This window comes from Pleurodeles waltl, chromosome 4_2 (assembly GCF_031143425.1).
Source record: "Pleurodeles waltl isolate 20211129_DDA chromosome 4_2, aPleWal1.hap1.20221129, whole genome shotgun sequence".
Taxonomy (NCBI): domain Eukaryota; kingdom Metazoa; phylum Chordata; class Amphibia; order Caudata; family Salamandridae; genus Pleurodeles; species Pleurodeles waltl.
In genome coordinates, this window is record NC_090443.1 from 26,631,208 (window position 1) to 26,653,562 (window position 22,355).

At 41.3% G+C, this 22,355-nt stretch overlaps 1 protein-coding gene across 4 annotated transcripts in view; it reads right to left on the reverse strand.

Annotated features, from left to right (window-relative positions):
* RFX1 (regulatory factor X1) overlaps nt 1-19,986 on the reverse strand; it is a 788,791-nt gene extending 768,805 nt beyond the window's left edge. Inside the window, exon 1 of one of the 4 annotated variants that reach the window (XM_069230453.1) lies at nt 19,729-19,986. The gene's annotated coding sequence lies outside the window, so the exon portion shown is untranslated. The remainder of the gene's footprint in view (nt 1-19,728) is intronic. The other 3 variants (XM_069230451.1, XM_069230454.1, XM_069230452.1) reach the window with 3 other exon arrangements.
* Nucleotides 19,987-22,355: the final 2,369 nt, after the last annotated feature.

Consider the following 22,355-nt stretch of genomic DNA (forward strand, 5'->3'; position numbering starts at 1 on the left):
CTGCTTGGCATATACGTATTAAATTTCTGGGGAAAAATGTTGATGAGGAACAAATTTTTTTTTAAAAGAAATGTTTTAGCTGCTAAATTTTAACTATACACCTAGACTGAAATAAAACCCCATGTTTAATTTAAATGATAGGTATTAGGGGGTTAGGTGCATTTTTAAGGAAAGTAATTTTATGTGTTTTAAGGCTGAAACATATGTTTCTTTACTTTTCTTATCCCTTTTTAACTTAAATCCTATTTTCTTTTCATTCAATTGTTGGTTGTTTTTGCTTTTATGGTTGAAAGTAACCGAATAAAGCTATGTGTTGATGATGATATATGTATATGTTGTTTCTGTGCTTGGCATGTTCGGGGGTCATTGCAAGGCTCTTGGGCGGGTTGTTATACTAGATATCTATGAATTCCTGCTCTCATCTTATCACACTTATCTACCCAACATCATATGTCATGTCTCTATCAAACTATCCTCCATTCTCACTCTGACTCATCCCAAATCCTTTGTACTACTTTCATCTCCTAAATAACTCTGCCTAAGCTCTTCCCTCCGCTTCCTCATCTAACTCCCCAAACCTCACTCTACTACTGTGACCTCCCACACAACCCTACTAAATTCTCCCGCATTTATCTCACCCTGCTACTATGCTCTCCCTAACCCTTCCACATACTCTTCCCTCCTCCATCCCCCTTTACTCATCCCAAGCCTTTGGGTGGAGTAAATTAAGGATATACTCCCAATTAACACTTCTGGATTTCTTTCCTCCTCCACCCCACCATTACTCCAGTCCATCTAACTAACAAACTCTCATATCCACGGCTCAAATCAACTCATAATAATACTAAAACTGTACTCATTATTTCCCAATACTAATCCATCACTAATTCTTGTTGGGTTCCAGAGTAGCGTGCTACTCCCCGCAAAGCGCTTTGACGCCTCGTCAGGGGTAGTAAGCGCTATATAAATACGATTACAATGCAATACAATACATTACAGACAAATGTGAAAATTTGTCTTTACTGTTCAAGGATATGGAAACTTGTACATTCTAAGATGGCCGCCACTGTGTGGTTGTGGGGGAGAGTCTTTTGTCTATGTTTGATGTTTACATGTTTTTTTCACGTTTTTAAAAGGGATTGAAACATGGTGGAAATTATGTAATCAAGCCTGTACGTCAGACGAAACGCGTTATGTTTTGGATGCAGTAAAGATGCTCCCATATATATACATATATATGTGTGTATGCACACACATATATATACACACACTTTAAACTAGTAATGATCTTTCTCACTGTCACCTTTTCCCCAGACAAATATAATAGCCACTAACGATTTCAAACAGTTTTCTGCCTGCTTTACACAAAACAGGTTTGCAGAGCGGAAATGAAGTCCTAATGTTGTGTGTAGATAACATATTTTATAATTAATTGCACTTTGCAAGCAGAAAGGTTGAAGATATATCAGTTGAGAACATCTTGAAAAGTTATTTTATGTGTGAACATCTCATCACAGTAGGAAACTTCAACATCAGCTCCTCTCCTGTTTGACGAGGGGTTTCAAGTCAGGTCCACAGATTTATGATGTCTGCTGAAGAATAGAGTTTGATGAAGAGGAGAGGTGCTTCGATGGGGTGATACAGTGAAGAAATCAATACTTTATCCCCCCGTAGTTCTGGGGGGTGGGGATGAAGGGGAATAAAGAAGACATGTTGGCAGCGCAACTTTTATGGTGCAAGATGAACACTGATTGTTCTGGGCAGATGCCCACACTGGCTGTAGTAGGGACTAATTCGAGAAGCCAGGAGTCAACTGCTGTTTGTTTTCCCACACTGAAAACCTTTTTCGAAATAATTCTGTTAAAGGCTCCCTAGAAGCTCATCAAGATTATGGGGGTCATTCTGACCCTGGCGGCCGGTGACCGCCAGGGTCACCGACCACAGGAGCACCGCCAACAGGCTGGCGGTGCTCCCTCGAGCATTCTGACCGCGGCGGTTCAGCCGCGGTCAGAAGCGGAAAGTCGGCGGTCTCCCGCCGACTTTCCGCTGCTCGGGGGAATCCTCCATGGCGGCGGATGGGGATTCTGACACCCCCTACCGCCATCCTGTTCCTGGCGGGTCTCCCGCCAGGAACAGGATGGCGGTAGGGGGTGCCGCGGGGCCCCTGGGGGCCCCTGCAGTGCCCATGCCAATGGCATGGGCACTGCAGGGGCCCCCGTAAGAGGGCCCCGCATAGTATTTCAGTGTCTGCAAAGCAGACACTAAAATACGCGACGGGTGCAGCTGCACCCGTCGCACCCCTGCAACTCCGCCGGCTCCATTCGGAGCCGGCATCCTCGTTGCAGGGGCATTTCCGCTGGGCCGGCAGGCGCTCTTTTGGAGAGCGCCCGCCGGCCCAGCGGAAATGTGAGAATGGCCGCCGCGGTCTTTTGACCGCGGTGCGGTCATTTGTCGGCGGGACTGTGGCGGGCGGCCTCCGCCGCCCGCCACAGTCAGAATCAGCCCCTATATCTGTTCTGCAGCAGAATGATAATAATCAGCCTCTCTGATCAGGAACTATGTGCACCATACATGCACTTTGCTACTCCCAATATATGCAATAGCCCGGCCTATACTTCCTAAATCAGGACCCTGCATACAGCCAAAGACCTAAGTTCTGGGTCAAAAATAACCTCCATAACCAGGCCTGCCATCACGAGTATTGCTCCTGCACCCTACTGCAGTCATCTGCTCACCGATGAGTTGTTCAATCAGGAGTCTTTCTCAGTTCCAGGCATGCCAACTGAGAAAATAAACTTGGAGCAGGTGATGGCAACCACAGAACAAGAAGTGGCATAATATTGGACAGATATGCTGACACAGAAAACAACTTACAAGTAAACTTTTTAATAGCATCCTGCAAAACTGGCCCCACAACATGCACCCGATACTTAAATACGAGTTAGTCTATTAAAGGGCATGTCTCTTCAAAAGTTCATATTTATTTTTTGCTCTTCTGAAAGAAAAGCTGTCTTTAGTGGCAAGAATCGGCTGGTCTGGTGTTAGAGGGCATTGTCATATTATAACAATGACTAACAATGACAACATGTCCGGCTTATAACTGAAAGGGCATCTTCAACCACTGGTGAATTATAGGCACTCAATATGTTATCATTCATGCACTTGGTCACTCATTCTTGCATTCGCACACCTATTAATCTAATCATTTATCCACTGACTCATTCTTGCATGAAACCAATTACCATTCAAAATAACATGCATGCTCAACAAGTATATGTGAGGTAAACTGATCGAATACAAGCATATAAACAAAACATACCACCCCCTAAATGTGGCAGACACTCCCTTACAAATAAAAAAATCAAATTCAACATAGCATTGAAATCGTGTTTGTCAACGGTTTTATACACACTGCATTTTGTAATGGGAAAAAAAAGGTATACTATTCCATAATATCTGCCCACTTTAGAAGCAGCGGCTGTGCAAGATGCAGAGTACTGCAGATAAAGCGGGGGCAAACAAGTGACCCGGGACTGCCTGAAGAACAGCAGGATGCTCTACAAAATAAATAAAGAAGCTGTGGCAAAGCCAATAGGTCTGATAATGGCTGCCAATCAATGCTTCTTTGTTTTGTAATGATTTTCATAAAACATTATTATAAGGAGCAATATTTAAGCGTGATAAATGTGTATTGTATCCTTGAAATAACAATATATCTGTACTTAAACATATAGTGGTGTCTCAACTTAAGTGTCTATTGTACTATATGCTGATAGTATTCACTGCAGTGCATGAAACAATCCCATGACAGGACAACTACCCTTTAACTATAGGTAAGGGTACCCCCCAGAATGAACCACTGTACCCTTTAATACTGTGGTGGCCTGTCAATGTATACATCACTGTGGTATGGCCTGTAACTATATCGTATTGTGTAGCCTGTCGCTGTATGGTATGGTGTGGCCTGTCATTGTATTGTATGGTATGGCTCGTCGTTGCCTGGTATGGCCTGTCATTGTGTATTTGGTATGGCCTTTCATTTTATAGTATGGTATGGTCTGTAATTGTACAGTATGGCATGGTATGGTCAGGGCCATTGAAATTATGCGACTCTGCGGTCACTGCATTTTGCACATAATTATGGATTTGCCACGTAATCCATCATCTACTGCAGAATTTCCAGATTTTAATCCCCCAAAAATGTGTTGCTAGCTTAAACAGAACACACGTCATTAAAAATTCAACAACATATGCTCCTGTCCAGTAGAAGCACTTCGCAAAGGTTGACTGTTCACCTTTCAGTTGCATAGTGCTGTATTTGGGCGTTAATCTAGTACTAATAAGCTTGACTCTTCACCTTTCAGTTGCATATTGCTGTATTTGGGCATTAAACTAGTACTAATAAAGTGAACCCTTTGTCTAGACAGTGTTAACATGTCAAACATGTATAGTATGGCTGTCACAATATTGTATAGTATGTCTTGTCATTGTATCAGGCCTCTCAAAAATCATAAAAATGTTACCAGACCTGCAGGTCAAGTAACTTGAATAATCTACTCGACCTAACTGAAATGTACTTGACCTGTAAATTGGTCTCAAATTGTGTGATCCTAGGCAAATATTTTATTTAAACAGAGCCACAGTTTTCTTCATTCTCACATATAAGTGCACCTTCTAATATGTAAATACAGCATTTCTGATGTACAAAAAAACTCTTTTGTTTGTTAAAATAGAATTGACATTTGTTCCATGTATAATAAGAATCTAGCACACATATAAGGTATACATGATCCCTGACTTGTCTCCTAGTTTGCTAATAGCATTGCCATCAGGGGCGAAAGTGTTTCTCAGTTCATGTTTAAACACCACTTATAATAAATATATTACTAAAGCATGATGTGGTAGTGCACTGTCATTTACAGACAATACATTTCCCAAAATCCTGTGGCTTTACTGATAAAACTATATAATGTTTTAACAATTATTTATGAAACATGGGTTTCAGAAAACATATTTATAATTTGCACATCAATAAGTAAAGTGTTCTGATTTGTTTTCATGCTCAAATTTTTTTTTCATCACACAGAAGTACAAAAAATGGGCTTTAACAACTACTGAAATATATTTTGAAATATTTGTAGAGTTGACTTTTTAGCTATTTCAATGTTGTGTGTTAGGAAAAATATGACACCTTAAAACCTTTAATTTCACAATCTTTGCACAGTAAAGTTTGACAGTTCAATTCTGATCCTGTGAGTAAAGTTTTTTCATGTTATGTGTGATCACTACTGGGGTGCAGTTTTTGTGAAATGAAGCACAACTCTTAGCAGAATGATGGATGAAGAAGTGTGAGAGATAGGTGTGCAGTTTGTGGTTTTCAGCAAGCTGGCAGCTTTTAGCAGCTCTTGAATTCCCTTTATGGTATTTCCTATGTTAACTGTTCACTTAACTGGGTAATGCACTGGGTTGTCCATTCTGAGATATTATGTTTAAAGTTTATGGTCCTGAGCAGGCATGTGTTAAAGGCAGAGATGGTGGAGGGATCTGTTGGAATTGACTTATTTAATATAATCCCATATTTGATTATCATTGTGAGATGTCAAGAAGCTGTTGTAGTATGTAGCTAGTTGGGTCCTGCAAAAGTGGACTAAATTAAAGTCCTCTGTTGGCCAGCGGCATGTGGCAGTTCTCTTCAGTTATTCAATGCCTGTTGAGTTGGAGATGGATGGTTTATTGTCTGTGGATGGGTACAGTATTGGGTGATGAACACGCCCCTTAGCAGTTTGGTCTTCTGTGAATGTAAGAGTGTCAAGCAGTAAAAGGAAATTACTATGCAGCCTGTAGTAAAATACAATATACTGACCAACTGCTGAATGTTAAGAAATTTCTATTAGTATGAGTTGTATATTATATTTTATTGTAACTGCATTTATAAAGTGCTTACAACCCCATACGAGGTGTTGTAGCTTTATGTTGGACAGCATACTGCTCTAGATCCCAGAGTTAGTAAATTCTTTGGTTAATTTGAGTTAGAGGGATTAGCCTTGCACTCTTAAAGAAAGCATGCCATGCTTTTACTCCAGTATCCATGTAGTATATTAAATTATTAGAGGCTAGGTATGTTCTTTAGTGAGAGGGAGGGTTATGTGAATTCAAGCATTTGTTAGCAGGTTTAATAGATGAGTTACAGAAAATGAGATATTGTTAGAATGCAGGGGTGCCACTTTTAAAGCAGGGGTTTTTGATCTTTAAAATCAGGTGTGTGTAATCTGCACAGATCCAATAATAGGGATTAAGGCAAAACATACCCATAGCTTAGAGTAGGCAAACTCAGAGGCAGAAGGTATGCAGAGGGTGGAAAGAAATGAGAGATCTGTTTGAAAGAAAGGTGAGTCGACAAGCAGTTTTCATGTAGGTTTATGAGAGAGCATGCAGAACTGTAGAAGGAAACATTATTCGCATGTGTTACAATACCACTGCTCGCAATGAGAACCTAAGCATGCACACACCATCACCACCCAAAGATAAATACAATTTAAGTATGGTTTCATTTTCCCATCAATCTGATGGCGGGAACACTGAAACAGTAATGTTGTATTTAAATGTCTGAGCTAGAGATTCCCCTCCCCTTTCCCATTGATAATCATGGTATGGCCTCTCATGGCATAGTATGGCTTATGATTGTATGATGTAATACGGTATGTTATTGCATGGTATGGTATGTATGGTATGGCCTGCCATTGTAAAGTATGGTATGGTTTAGTAATCTCTGTTACACATTAGGCTACAGGAGGAAATACAGTAGGAGCAGCCAAACAAGGAAAAAAAGCATTTTACATGTCAATGCTGAATGTTCTAACCTTGCAAACATAAACCCATTCAAAACACCCTATTTTTTGCATAAACATTTTAATCATGCTCAAAACATCATATAAATCATTAAATGTGTACCAAAAAAAAGCACTCTGATACAAACTAAACAAATGATTACTTAACAGAAATAGCGCAAAGCTGTTAATGTATTTCAAAATCATTGTTAAAAGCGACCCTAACAACCTGTGGCCTACTGGTAGTGTGATGCTGCATCAAAGAGTAGAAGGGGAAAAGTATAAGGGAACGAACAGGGGAAACGAGTAGTGAAAGCAACAGCGTAAAGCAAAGTCAGGAGCAAGACAACATAAAAAGACATATATTCTTATGAAGTGCTGCAAGTATGTGCTGCAGTAGGTAAACAAAATGCCTCACAAAAGGCAGTGCATGCCCTGCTTCAGGTGAGACCTAAAAAAAAAAAAGAGGGAAGAAAATACATTAAATTGGACCTATAAAAAAAGAAAAAATGAAAAACTGCAAGAAAACTAAAAGAACTGGCCTCCCAGCCATGGCACTCAACCACATTCATTTTCATGGGGATAAGCACATGGGACCAGGCAAAATGCTGTCATTCACAGGGCAGTAGTACCATGGATGAAGTGGGCTGACTAATAGCCCAAGCAGAATTTGGAGGACACCTAAACAGACTAGTGGCAGAAAAGGTCTGATCAGAGCTCCCTCCGCCCCCAGCTATATGTATAGCTCTAAGTTATTTCTGTTACTAGCCAGGCGAACACAAACCTCTCAAGCCCTCCCAAAAGTGTCTAGCAAGGACTATCACAGTGCAAACCTTCTAGCCCTAGAGTTTAGTAAACACCATTAAAACCCATGCCTCATAAAATAATCTGTGGGACTCCATGAAACAAAATATATGCTTACAGGATTTAATACAGAACAATAACAATCCATCCTTAGCTGGCTATTGGCTTTAATGGATGTTTTATAATAATACATTTATAATAAATAAATCAGCTATATTGATTTTATCACTTTTCACAATAAACAGATTAGACCTATGGCTTTAAACATAAAGGCCTGAATACAACCTTGGCGGAGGGGATTACTCCGACCCAAAAAAGATGGATATCCCGTCTGCTGTTTTACAAGTTCAATAGGCTATAATGGAACTTATAATAGGATGGGCGGGATATCCGTCACGTTTGAGACAGAGTAATCCCCTCCGCCAAGGTCGTAATGAGGCCCAAAGTCCAATCGGACCTACAGCCATTATCACCAGCTTGTCACCATAACCAACCAAAGCCTAGTTATACTGAACATAGGTTTTCCAAAAATGCAATCATAAGGCATACAGTTATAAAATGGTAAGTCTGAACAAAATTACAGTTGGCAAAATAAAGCATAAATCCTATTTAGAGGGCCAAGCAGGGATTTTCACAGTGCAAATCTTTTACCCCCAGGGTTTGTCAGAGAGGTTAGCCACAACTACAACCCTTGCCTACTGTGGTAACCTGTGAGATTCCTTGTAACAAAATATCTGCCTATGATCTCTAACACTGTTTAATAATAATCCACCCTTAAAGGCCAATTGGGTTCAACATACATAAATGTCTTCTACCTGTGTTGTAACTTTCCATAGTAAATAGAACAGGCCTATGGCATCTGACACAATTCTTCTCAATGAATCAATCAACCCTACATTCTTTATCCTTGGCTTGTCACCATAAGTAACTAAGGCCTACTCTGTTGAGCAGTAGTTTTCTCACAAGGCAACCATCAGATGTGTAGTCATAGAATTTAAAATATAGATAACATTGCAGTTGGAAAAACAATATACAACCCCACCTTAAAAGGTCAGATAATGATGATCAGAGTGCAAACCATCTACCCCAAGGGTTTGCCAGAGGGAGTAACAGCCCCAAACCCCTGCCTACTGTGGTAATCTAAAAGATAATGTAAAAACATACTCCTCAAAAGGCCTTAACAATGTCTAATAACAAGACACCCTTAAATATACATTGTTTTTAATAATCTGATTTCCTAATATATACATCATGCCTACTTAGCTAGATTGTAACTGTTCATAATACACAGGTCAAGAGTTCTCACTGTGCAATTCTTCTATACCAGGGTTTGTTAGAGGGGTAACCAACACTAAACCCCTTTTTCCTAGTACAGCAACCTCTAACATTACATATAACAAAATACTTGTCTATGAGCTTTAACACAGAGTAGTGCATGGATACTTACAATACTATCCAATAAAAGTACATCAGCATGGTCTAAATGTTTTAACAAATTATACTATCTATAACAAATGTTCTCAGACTTTGCGTCATACAAAGAGGACAGAAGCTCTAAACGTGTGTTTCTTAAACTTGTTAAACATCAGAATTCAAAATCAAAGTTTTAGGACTTCAAGTCTTGGCAGAAAAAAAGCTGTGATTCAAGCCCATTAACAGATATTCAAAGAACTTACAGCCTGGTATTTCTGATATTCTAGACCAGTAGTTCTAAACCTGGGGTCCGAGGACCTCTGCGGTTCCGCGAGGCCTACTTAGGTGGTCCGCGACTGTTTTATGAAACATAATAATATCAAAATTAATAAAGAATGTACAAATAAAGAACCACAATTGGAATTGGGAAAACTTTCTATATATTTCAATATTTGAGCATTTGTATGGTGTTTACTATTTTTTTTATTTTTTATGTATTGTTTTGAGGTTCAAATTGTAAAAATTGATTGGGCCGGGGGTTCCCTTCTTCCAATTATGACTCCGTGGTGGTCCTGGATTCCAGCAATGATTCAGTGGGGGGTCCACAGAAGTAAAAAAGTTAAGAACTGTTGTTCTAGACCATCATCTACTTACATTTTGGATACTCCCAGACTACAATTTTTTTTTTTAAACTTAACTTCTAGTTTTAAATTAGCAGTAAGGGAAAACTGCATTTAACTGCAGATACCAGCATTACAAATAGGATTAGGGCAATCTTGCTACAATTATAATCATATAGTAAACTCTGCTTTTACAAAATATTTTAACCAGCTGTTCATTTGTAACGTAAACTAATTAAAAGGTATGTAACTTAGATTAAGTATGAAAGGTGCCACTACCACAGCTTTTAATTTATTAAATAGAGAGATTTCCTATGTCATTGTGCAACTCAGAACACATCAAGTCATGAATAGTATAATGGAACGAAGATTTTTGTGCCAGCTGCTTTTGTTGCATCTTTTCAGAATCAAGAGTTCAGACCTACAGTATCTTTCCTTAATGAATTAGTAAAGCCTACTGCCTTTATTATTGGCATGTCAGCCATAGTCAACTCAATACTGCTAAACTGACCAAAAACTTTCTCACAAAACAAAAAGTGAGAAACATCATTCTTTTTCAGCGGACCCACACAACTCCTGCCCAATCAAATGCTGTACCCGAGGGATCCAACATTTGGAAAGAGCCAAAGCCCATCTCTCAGTAGTATTTTTAAACCTCTTTTTCAGTTGCTTACATGTGTTATCACAAATGAACTGTCAAGTGTGACAGAAAAAGTAGCAATTAACTTTGCAATAGGTCTGCGTTATTGCCATATACTTTCTTACCTATTTAAAAGAAATGTTAGCATTGGCCAGTAGCAGATGCATTTTAACTGCTCTTCCATCATCTGTAGAGCAGTTATTTACATGACTTAATTCTGAGGCAGATAATTAATTTAATTCTAACGTCCACCTTATGTCAAGAAGCAGGCATGGTCTCTCAAGCACCTCCTAAGTGTAGACAATATCTTATGTCTCCCACAATAGTCCCCACTGTGCCTGCCCTCATGTGTCATCTGATAAAAATTCAGAAGGTGACCTTGGGACCAAAAACCAAAGTCCTCAAGAAACCCAATTACTGACTGCTAGAACACCACACTCTATATTGTCACCTGTCTTGCCCAGTGCCTTTGCTGACCCACATACCGAAACTATTATATAAACATTGATAATAATAGGATCTATCTCCCTTCATATTTTAGAACCTGAACTACAAATGCAAATACAATGCAAAACTAACATATCAATACAATACATTATTTTTAGACAAGCTAACTGTTGAGAAGGAATTAAGGGAGTACCAACCTAGAGCTTACCAAATGTATAACTTTGTAGTTAAGCTCTTAACATTATGCCAGTTAACATTTATGTTTTTTTCTTATATTTTTCTGGTAAGTATCTTAATTCATCCCATTTCCTCTACGTCTCTTTTAAATAGAATCTCTTTCATACAGTATCAAATGTTTTCATACAGTTTATCCCTTATAAATTAATATAGACTGCTACCTGTAAAATATTTTTGACAGCATGCAACACCATGCCCTGAATGTCAGAATCTATAACAGCAAAAGCCTAGTAATTGTGAATGAAATGTGGTTCTTTATATTGCATTTACGCATCCATGACAAAAATCAAATGTTTCTTTCGGCGAGACTGGCCTCTGGAGACAGCTTGTCCTGGAGCAGGACACAGAAGGCACAGTCCCTCTCTTCGCTAGCCACCAGGTGCAGCATGAGAGACCTCCTTTTGGTCCTTTTTCCATGTCGGCTGAATTCTGGGTGCCAGAGGAGCCCTGTTTATCTACAGAAGATGGCCTCATGGTAGGGTGTGGTTGGTAGCCAATGGGCTTCCAGGTTCCCTCCCTCTTGATGACTACTTCCTGGGAAGTGTGGCATTTGGCTATCTCAGGATACCCATTCTGCCGAATCCCAACACAGCGAGACTCCTCTCTCAACACTCAGAGCTCCTTAGCCCACCCGCAGAATTGTAGCTACCAAGTAGCTACATGTCCCCTGGAAAAACGGTTTGACAACTGTTTTTTCCTCTCCTGTCCCCAGTGACAGCTTGTCTTGCCTAAACAATACAGGCCCCTCTCCTAAGTGTTACCCATTTGCTCTTCAAAGGTGCATTCTACATTAAAGCTCGCCTTTTGGGTCAACCCCCTTATGGCTTCCTGCAGGGGGAGGTAGCACTCCTCTTTCATGCAGGTCCCTATTGTGTATTTTCCTGGGAGTTGTGAGCACGTCTCCCTAGGAGGGCAAAAAGCTGTCTGCAGGACAAGCCCCGTGCATATCAGTTAACCGGCACTGGAAACCCTGGGCAACTAAAGTGGCAACTTCTAGAGTTGCACTTTGCCTACCAGTGGCACTAAATTGGATTAAACCATTAAATCCGATTTAATGCATGGATTCTTTTGATACCAAACAGTCCCATTCAGAAGTTAGCAGGACTGGAGTGTCGGCCATGTAACTCTGTGCTTGCCAAAGGGGCTATTAGCCTTTGCACAGTAAAAACGACAATTTAGGGATTTTACCTCTGGGACATGTAAAAGTACAGGTCAACTTTTTAACATACAGCACCCTACATTAGGGCTTGTTAGGCTTGCCAAATGCATGACTTACATACATTACATTACATACAAACGGGGGGAAGGGGGGGTTACTATTACTTTAAATGGGAAAGTTGTTTGAAAAGTTTGCACCAATCCCAGCTGCCATTCCCCTCCCCAAACATGGATTGTAGTCAATCTACAAAACACCAGAGTCAAAAACACAGAGAAATGCTCACTTTCTAAAAGTGACATTCCTACAATGGAAATAAAAAATCCACCTGCTCCAGTAAGCAGCATTTCTCACTACCATTCCAACCATACCAAACATGCCTACACTACCCCTCATAGATCAGACAACATCACTTAGACTTATGTTAGGGCCTTTCCAATACAATCCTATGATGGGGCAGCACTCACAGTAGTGAGAACCTAAATAGGCTGTTTGTCGCTATTAGGACACATAGGGGGTTATTCCAACTTTGGAGGAAGTGGTAATCCGTCCCAAAAGTGACAGTAAAGTGACGGATATACCACCAGCCGTATTACGAGTCCATTATATCCTATGGAACTCGTAATACGTCTGGTGGTAAATCCGTCACATTTGGGACGGATTACCACATCCTCCAAAGTTGGAATAACCCCCATAGTGCATAAAGACCTATGTCTTACCTTTTACATAAACAGCACCCTGCCCATAGGGCTAGCTAGGGCCTACTTTAGGGGTGACATATGTAGTAATAGGGGAGTTCCAGGCTTAGTAAGTAAATTTAGATGCCAGCTCCCTGCAGCCGTAAACTGCACATGCAGGCACTGCAGTGGAAGGCCTGAGCCAGGTTTGAAAGGCTACTTCTGTGGTTGGCCCAAGCTGCGATGCAGGCCTACTAGTAGCATTTAATTTACATGTCCTGGGTACAGGGATACCACTGTACAAGGCACTTACAGGTAAATTAAATGTGTCATTTAGGTGTAAGCCAATCATACCAAATTTAGAAGGGAGAGCACGAGCACTTTAGCACTGATCATTAGTGGTAACGTGCTCAGAGTCCTAACGTCAACAAAAAGGGGTGTGAAAAATAGGAGGAGGAAAGCAAAAAGTTTGGTGGTGACCTTGTAAAAAGGGCCAGGTCCAACAAATGGGCTTGATGAATATTTTTTCAGCTTTTGGTCCTGCATTCCTTTCTTGAAATGGCTATGTGCTGCTATGATACATAAGCACCAAGATTGCAAATTACAACTGTAAAGCCAGTTACTGTTTTGAACTACAGGTTAAATACCTTTCAAAAATGCAAACACATGCCTATGCCAAACTTGCACTCAGTCAAATTTTATTTTTCTCTGAACGAAAATGGGTTAGCTAAAGATACCAAAATTCAAACGTGCACATGCTGCAACAAAAATTCATTACAGTATATAATGTTGTCAACCATATTTATGAAGAAACTGAAGCTGTGAAAAAATTAGAATACATCTTATTACAGTGAGCATCAACACATATCATGGGAGATATGAGGATAGAAGGAGACCTGGGCACAGACCTACCTATGTGGGAAGGTGTAAACATGTCCATGGACCTGCTACCCCTTCACAGTGGGATGCTGTAGCTTCAGCTAGTGGACAACGTCTGCACCACCAGCGAGTGCGGAGCTCATGTCCTCCAGCTGAACAGATGCCTGATGATTTCTTGCAGGAAGATGGAAGTAATAGCTAGCAGTCTAGGGGAGTGTTTACACCTTTGACCTTTTGTCTGCTGATGGAACTATGACGAGTTTGTGGCTGATAAAGGAATACCTCCATATGTACCATTGAAGTTGACCTGCTGTCACAGAATCTGTGCTTCATACATCCATTCACCCAATTTGGAGTTTGTCTGCTGCAACCAAGCCTGTAGAGGTGATAGCAGAAGAACTGACAGCAAGATCACCAGTGTATGACAGCATTGTGCAGGATGGCCCAAAGAAGCAGGGCACTGTATTGACAGCAGTACTCAAGGTGACAGCAGCAGGAACGGACAGTATATGATAGCAGAAGCACTCACTTGCAGTCACAAGAGCATGGGTTGCAGGGTATGACAGCATTAAAACCTGCAGGCACTGAAAGCAAGTCTAACAGCAGCAAGGCCAAAGATATGACAAATGTAGGAGTTGTGGTAACAGTAAGGCTGGCAGTTTCAGAGGTTTCAGGTTATGTCATAGGCATCTCAAACAGCATCTTCAGTAAGCAAGTGTGACTGTACACATACTATCAGAATGCGCCACTGAAATAAGAGTGGCGGCAGCACTCCCACTTTCACCAATTTACCAATGAGCAGAAAAGCAAAAGACAAATAACTAATATTAATAAAGGGGTCTCCATGTAGGCGCCACTGGCATTTAGGAAGGGACCAGAGAGGAGGGGTGGTGGTGCCCAATGGGAGTTCTTGTCATTATGTGCAAAAAAAAAATCAAACTTTTGACATGAGCCCAAGAACAGGCGCTGAAGCCTGAAAAAACAGGACCCCTACAAAGTCAGGAGAATTCTAGATTTGACTTTCATTATTATGCCTCTGAGGGCAGGGCACAAGTCAGGGGTACACACATGTAGATGGAGTCCATCCACTATTTTCACAGGGTGGACACCGTCCACCCTGCCAAGAAGATGGGCCCTGATTAAATATGCTGAACTGGTCCCGGTGTAATTTTCAGACACTGGGGCACATTCAGCGGCACCTGCATACATTGACAATAAATCATGCAAGTGTGTAAATCAATGTACAGGATATGCTACATAAAACAGTGATGGTTACAATGTGTAGGAAACACATGTCCTTCATAGCTCACTGTGCTATATTAAAAGGATTACAATTCATGAACTGCAAGTAACAAAAGATCTCTGTGTTAAAAGAAGAATCCCACTTACCTATCTATGTAAAATAAAAATCTGCCATCTGCATATTACATGACCTGCTTTACAGGAGACACATTAACCTTCTATGCTACTTTAATTTAAAACTGGAACTGGACAAAACACATATTTCTCAAGGAAATGCATTAACCTCGAGAGTTATTTTACTGTTATTATTCCCTGAGATTTACGGAGTACATAAAGTAGAGGTGGGTGAGCTCACAAATTAACAGGAAGAGCAGAGCTGAGCCAAGACTCTGGTTCAGCTAGTAGAACCCGCGCATTAGCCGAGCCCTGAAAATTTATACTATGTAAATCACACAACAAACAACTTAAAATATGATACTGTCTGATCAAAATTTTAAAAAAAATAAAATTCTTTAACATGTGGTAGACTTGACATTATTGCGGCACATTTTGGTACTGCACTAGTAGTACTTCCTAAAAGTTAATGCAAAACCCATACGTGGCCCCAATTATTATACATCAACATTATAGTCTATTCAATCAAACACAACAGGTTTTTGTACAACTAGTAATCCGAAGTCGCTTATTTGAAAGGACTAGTTACCAGATAATGAAGAAAAAGGCATTTTGGTGAAATAAAACAATTGCCTAAGATCACACAATTTAAGCGAATATGATGCGATTTATTCAGGTTTTCTGGTTTGACTCTGTACAAATCAGCCAGTAGATGGGTATATTTTTAATTTTCCTTATGTTCATGGTTAGTTTTTACCTCTTTGTGCATTTTTCTGTAGTTTTTCTATATTGTGCAAACTCAACCCCGTGGTATTGAAGCACTTTTTGCGATGACCAATTACATAACACAAGGTCATATTCAATATTTATAAGCAGGGGGAGATTAACTGATTTGCCTAGACTCAAAGGATGTAAAGCAACACAAAGACTCAAACCTGGTTTCTCAGCTCCAAAGTCAGCAGCTCTTGCCGCAATGCCACATCCTGGTTTAAGGGAGGGTGGCAAGCAGAAGCCACATGGAAGTTTGGCTCTTTTGAACTCGAAGTTCCAACAGGGCTTTGAGCTGAGCCAAAGCCAAGCTTCAGGCTTGAGCTTTCAGTGGCTCGCTTACCTCTAACACAAAGATCTCTGCAGCAGGTGCCTTAATCACATAGGATATTTCAAAATGCAAACTTTGCAACCAATTAAGCAGAACAGATTTACTGCCATATTTCTCTTTGTCACCAATTTCTTTGTGGCATAGTTTTTTTTTTTTTAAATGAATAGGTTGAGGTCCAGATTTTGCGTTAGGGTTGCATCACTTTTTTTGCACAACCCCAACGCAAAATCTAATTTGTTAAATTTTCTAATGGGCTCAAATGTACTCATGATAGACCTGCTAAACATATGCGTGAAGTGTTAAGATTTGATGTCAATTCCTGTGAGGTCCTGGGTTGTGATGTCATGTGCTGTGATGGCACTTTTACCTTGCCTAACTTGGTCAATCTCCCAACTTCTTTTTTTTAGGACTAATGCACTGATGCAGGGGTAGTGAAGCAGCTGTCTGCAGGAGGCATGGGTTTGGTTGCTACAGCAAATATATTTTGGCTATCCACAGGTGCTTCTTTAACATGCCCGGGGGTTTGGGAGAGTTATTCAGGAGATGCTGCTAGCGCCAGAGGACCAGGATATGGCTGTCTAACACAGGCCCATCTTCCAAAGAGAGCCAGGAGTGCCCAATTTTGGGTTGTCTTGGTATTGTTTAGGGCCTACGTCACAGGTTGGCCAAAGTGGGATTCCTTGGTATGAGGGAGTAGCTGCGTTCACCTTGCTAAGTACTAAGTAGGGTCCCTAGTAGAAATCTGTTGAGACCCAATCACATTTTCATTGGGATGGTGCTTGATGGGCCAGCCTGGTGGGCAACCATGATTCTGAGATGTTTCAGACAGAATTTTTTTTATCTAGCATTGTATTGATATGGATCTTAAATGTACATGATATAAATATTTTGAGGCGTGTCAAAATCAAGAAATTATACTTCTGTGTCATTTGGAAAATAAATACAGCCTGAGAATGTTTAATTCTCAAAAACAAGTTTGGTAGGCTTAAGCTACTTCACTGCTTTGATGGCCGGGTGTGGAATGGGACTGTATTTACACAGATGTCATCACCACTCAACCTCGGTGGGTCCTTCACCTATGTAAAATGTGAACTATTGTCTCTGGCATCAAGCTTGAGCTTTAAAATGCACTCTTAAGGTAGCCATTTAAAAGAGGAATGTGGGCTGTGTCTTAACATAAGGTCCATTAACGCATAGGACTGCAATTGCCGTTTGAAGTTGGCATAGGGGAGTAGAAGACAGGGTGGGCATCTGCTGATTGACACAGTGGATCAGGTTGAGGGCCAAAAAGGTCCAAAGGTTGCGCAGCCAAGATGCATTTCAAACGTACCTTTAAAATGTGTCTGTCTTTAAGGTGGAACTGGTTACCCTTTCTCTCCACGTTTTCCAACTGCCACTCGCAGAGATGGTAAGAAGGTACAAATGTTAAGCCACACAAGGGCAGAGTAGTCTGGGGTACACCATGCTGATGCAGCACAAAGCTTAGGTGTGCACATTGCCGGCTGCTGTTTATGCACATTGCCATGTTGTCCACTTTGCCAATCCACTAAATGTTCACCCAGGGCAAAAGGCACACACAATGTTCTGTGAGAGGTCAGCACCCAGCAGCCCTAGACAAGGTGCTGTGAAATACTGCATGCCATGTACATCCCTACTGTGGTGCATGAGTCCCACCCTACCCAAACTAAGCTACATAGCAAACAAGTGGTAGAGGAGCACAGTGGTTGGCTGCTCTCCTCTGGTGCCTGTTTACAGACTGTTAGAGTAACTGTGTGGCATAACAGGTAGAGAGGAAAACTTCCTCTGAGGCTACCTGCTGGACCATTGAAAACTTCCCACCTAAACTATTAACTGGTGGTGTCACCCACCATCAACCACTGAAACAAACTAACTGTTGAGAGCCCCTGTTTTTCAATATCACTGTGCACCTTCTTTATTTTTAGCCAGTATTTGGAATTTTTAGACGCAAAACTATAAGTGCTGGCCTATAGAATGCAAGATGATGTTGATGAAAAATGCTGGAGTGACTAATGGACACGGTATTATTGAAACACCTAAAAAAAATAAAAAAGTTCTACAATTTTTTTGATTTATATAGTTAGTCATGAGTAACAAACGCTACAGAAATGCAATGTAATACAATATAATCAGGGCCCTTGGAATTATGTGATGCAGCATTTTTGCATAATTATGGATCTCCTGCACTTGTCACATAATTCATCTGCTGCATAATCTGCAAATTTTACCCAAAAAATGTTTCCAGCTCTAACGAATCAAAAGTTACTAAATAAACAGCAAAACTTGTGACTGTGCAATGGAAGGCCCTTTGTAAAAGTTGACTGGTCACGTTTCTGTTGCTTATGGCTTTGTTTGAATGTTAAACTGGTACCTGTGCCCAGTCTGTAAAAATAAAAAAAATAGTATCAGAAAATGTGCGGCCTAGTTACATTTTCTTGCCACATAATTTGGTCAGTCCTGCTGCATAGTTTGCATCTCTCCTGACACATAATTCCAGAGGCCCTGAATATAATCTGTCATTTCTGCTTTCTTTGATAGGTAGTTCTGAGGTTACCAGCAAGGCTGGGAGCCGGGCAGAGATTGCTTCAAATGCAGAAGATGCATCGGTTATAGCAATGTTAATGAGCCATCATTGTCTCTCCTTTAAAAGAATCAGGTATACTGAAGTAAGGGGCCCTTCACAGCCAGAGTCCCCGCATGTGGTCCCTGAACTAGCATATTATAAATTACTGGTGATCTCGACCCCTCCCTAAAAGAGACTTTCCAACAGCATGAGAAGGTGAGCATGTCTCTTTTAGAAAAGAAAATGTTTTCTCCAACGCCCGCTTCCCTGGGATGCTCTGCCCAGGATTTGCCGGAGGCAAGCACCCAATGAAGCTGCAGCCCGGCTACAGCACAGGTGGGTGGGGTGCAGTGAGCATTGCTCGCTGGTGTCCGTAAACTCTTACAGTGACCTCTCGGTCACTAAACTTGCTCTCTATGGTCATCTGCATCGGGTAATTCTTACCTTTTTCATGTATTGCACAGAAGCCCCTGCAAGGTAGCAATGCTGCAGTACGAAGCATTGATGTTTCATACCATGTTAGTGTAATAATTATGTATAATTTGCGTCCTTGACATGCATAAAGACGACAAATATCAGAATGCATCGTGTTGAGAAACTGAAGCACAGGACTTAGGCGGGATGTCAAGTGTTTCATGACAAAAAACTAGGAGATAAAACTATGTCTGGCTGATTACACTTGACAAATAGGGCAACAAAACAGCTTTTCAGAATAATCACTGTACCTCATTTCTATATGGACCACTTTCATAGAGTTCACCTTCCTATGTTTTATAGTAAACCTTCCCCTAGGTGTTTATAATGCCCCCTTCAACCATCTCCATGGTGACTAGCCCTCTGGCTTCCATGGTTACCGTCCCCTGGCCGACATTTTGTACTTCGCCGCCATTTTGTATCGCCATAACAACAGCGCCTACCACCACCTCGGCCCCCCCTCCCCCCCCCCCCCGGGGGCTCGACTCATAGTCCCTTCACTTCCTGCTCCATCTCACCTCTCCCCGAACGGACTCTCTAGGCGACCCCCCAGACAGAGTTTCGGAGGGTGGGTCTCACAAGGGCGGGTCTGGATAGAGCCAAGCTCCGCCTCTTCGATGGGGGTGGGCTCGGCTAGGGCCGGGTCGCCGCTCCCCGGCTTGTTGTTGTTGTCTCCCGTTGCCGGGCTCTGGTCGCCAGGGCTACCGTGGCTATGGCGCTCCGTCCTCACCCCGGCAACTGTTGCTACCCGCCTTTCGCGTCACAGGAGCCGCGCCGGTGTCGATTGGCCGTTGTTACGCATGTACCCGTTTTTTCCTTAACAATTATTGGTTCATATATCTGTCAGTCAATACCCTCCAATTCTCATTCGTTTGCTTTAACGTCGCTCATGCTACGTTAGCCCATGGCAGATACCGGGATGTTGTTTCCTTTTCTGCACATTTAGATTGGCTGTTCAATGTGCCATTCCTTTACCCGCCACTCTGATTTAACTTGTCGGCTGTCATTAGCTACAGAGGCAGGCCTGGGGACCATGGAAACTCTCTGACAGGTACCGCCTGCTGCTTCGTGACGCAGTTGGATATCGGGCATTTTGGGGTATGTAGTTACACGGGCTATAGTGACTGAGAAGACAACAAGTGCCGTTAAGGGAGGAGTGGTTGAAAAGACATAAAAAACAGACTGCGCTCAATCTTCTTCAGCCACTTGGAGGGCATTAGAAAACAGTCTACTCCGCGCCTCCCGAACCTGTTTCCTAGGAAGTTGTCTGTAAACTGACGGAAAATTGGGGCATCTCTTGGCAAATTGATTCTTTACATGGATTGCATGATGAGTTTGTTAAATGTTATAGAATGTATATTCACCATCACGGTATATTTTGGTGCGTACAATATCACAAGATCCTTAGTATAGTATGACAAAATGTAACCCTCATATACGACTAATCTGACACTGGGCTCCAACCAGTAGTTTAAGTGGGGTGGGGTGGGTAATGGGGAACTACGTTCCCCAGCTTTATTAATTTGATCAAAACCGTTCTCATACTTTTGATTGAAAAATAAAACCATTCCTGAACGGGTGAGTTGTTGCGAGTTGAAGGGAGAGAAGAAGTGTGTCTGTCTACTGTGAAGTCAGAGACAGCCAAAGAAAAGCTAGCCTTCTTTAGAGTGCCTGCAAATGTGTGCAACTGGTTAATCAGAAAGTCTAACGGCTGCTCAGGAGCCAGTACAGGCTTTAATTTGACTGAATGTGGAATTTGCCATTTTATTAGTAATCTATAAAAAAGGTGTACAATCGTGAATTTGCCGTTTTAATGGAAAAGTATGAAAAAGGTCTACACTAGGTACAGTTAGCGTTTTATTAAAAACATACATTTTATAAATGCTACAAACAGTTACATTCTGTAAAAGCCGAATTAATAATAAATCTGCATTAATTAGTAACTAAGAATTGACATGAATTATACTAATATGAAGAAATCAAGTGTTTTGGAAAATGTGCCCACCTAGGTGGCAATCATACTGTGTATGATGTTAATAAAGAAGTAATATTAATTGTTTAGAAGTAATATGAACATATAGAATTAAGTGGCATATTTATACTTTTTGGTGCAAAACTGCACTAACGCAGTTTTGCATCAAAAAGTATTGCACCGGCTTGCACCATTCTTGAGCGCCAGCCGGGCACCATATTTATGGAATGTTGGAAGCCGGCGCGAAGGGTAGGCTAGCATAAAAAAAATTAAGTTAGCCAGGTAGGGGTGGCGGTATGGGAGAAGGGGGTTTTGCACCAAAAAATGACCTTAGGCAGGTTAGAGTAAAAAAAAATGACTCTAACTAGCCTAGCGTCATTTTCTGATGCCGAACCATCCATACCACATGACTCCTGTCTTAGAAAAGACAGGAGTCATCCCCACCACCCCAATAACCAGCGCAGGGGACCAGGGCCAACTGGGGATGGCCATTGCACCCAGTGCCATGTAGGGGGGGGGGGCATTTCAGGGCCCCCAATGGCACTTTAAACAAACAAAAAAGAAGTACCTGTACTTACCTGGGTTGAGGTACCCCATCCTCCGCTGACCCTCTGGTGTGGCTGGGGGTGTCCCTGGGGAGGCCATCTGTGGGCTTATTCCATGGTGTTCCACCATGGAAATAGGCCTACAGGTCCCCTAACGCCTGCCCTGACCCAGGTGTTAAATTTGCACCATTATCTGACCTTTCCTCCCCTTTGCGTGATTTTAACAAGGGGAGATAAATATGGCGCTAAGGCCATAGTCATTTTTTTGCACGGGAACGCCTACCTTGCATCTCATTAACGCAAGGTAGGTTTCGACATCCAAAAAATGACTTTAACTCCATAACTTTGGCGCTAGATGGGTCTAGCACCAAAGTATAAATATGGAGTTAGTTGTGCACCTAATTTGCGTAAAAAATAAAAGACAAATTTGGCGCAAAATAAGTATAAATATACCCCTAAATGTATTAGTGGACCATACTACAGTGTAAATGAAATGTATTTGCTTAATTTACTAGGCATAGAGTAATTAAGAAATTGTGGGCCTAGTCGACAAGGCCTCATGTTAAGCTTCATGGCATAAATACATGTCTGTAAATGTTTTCTGTCTCAAGCAGTATTTGCACTTGTT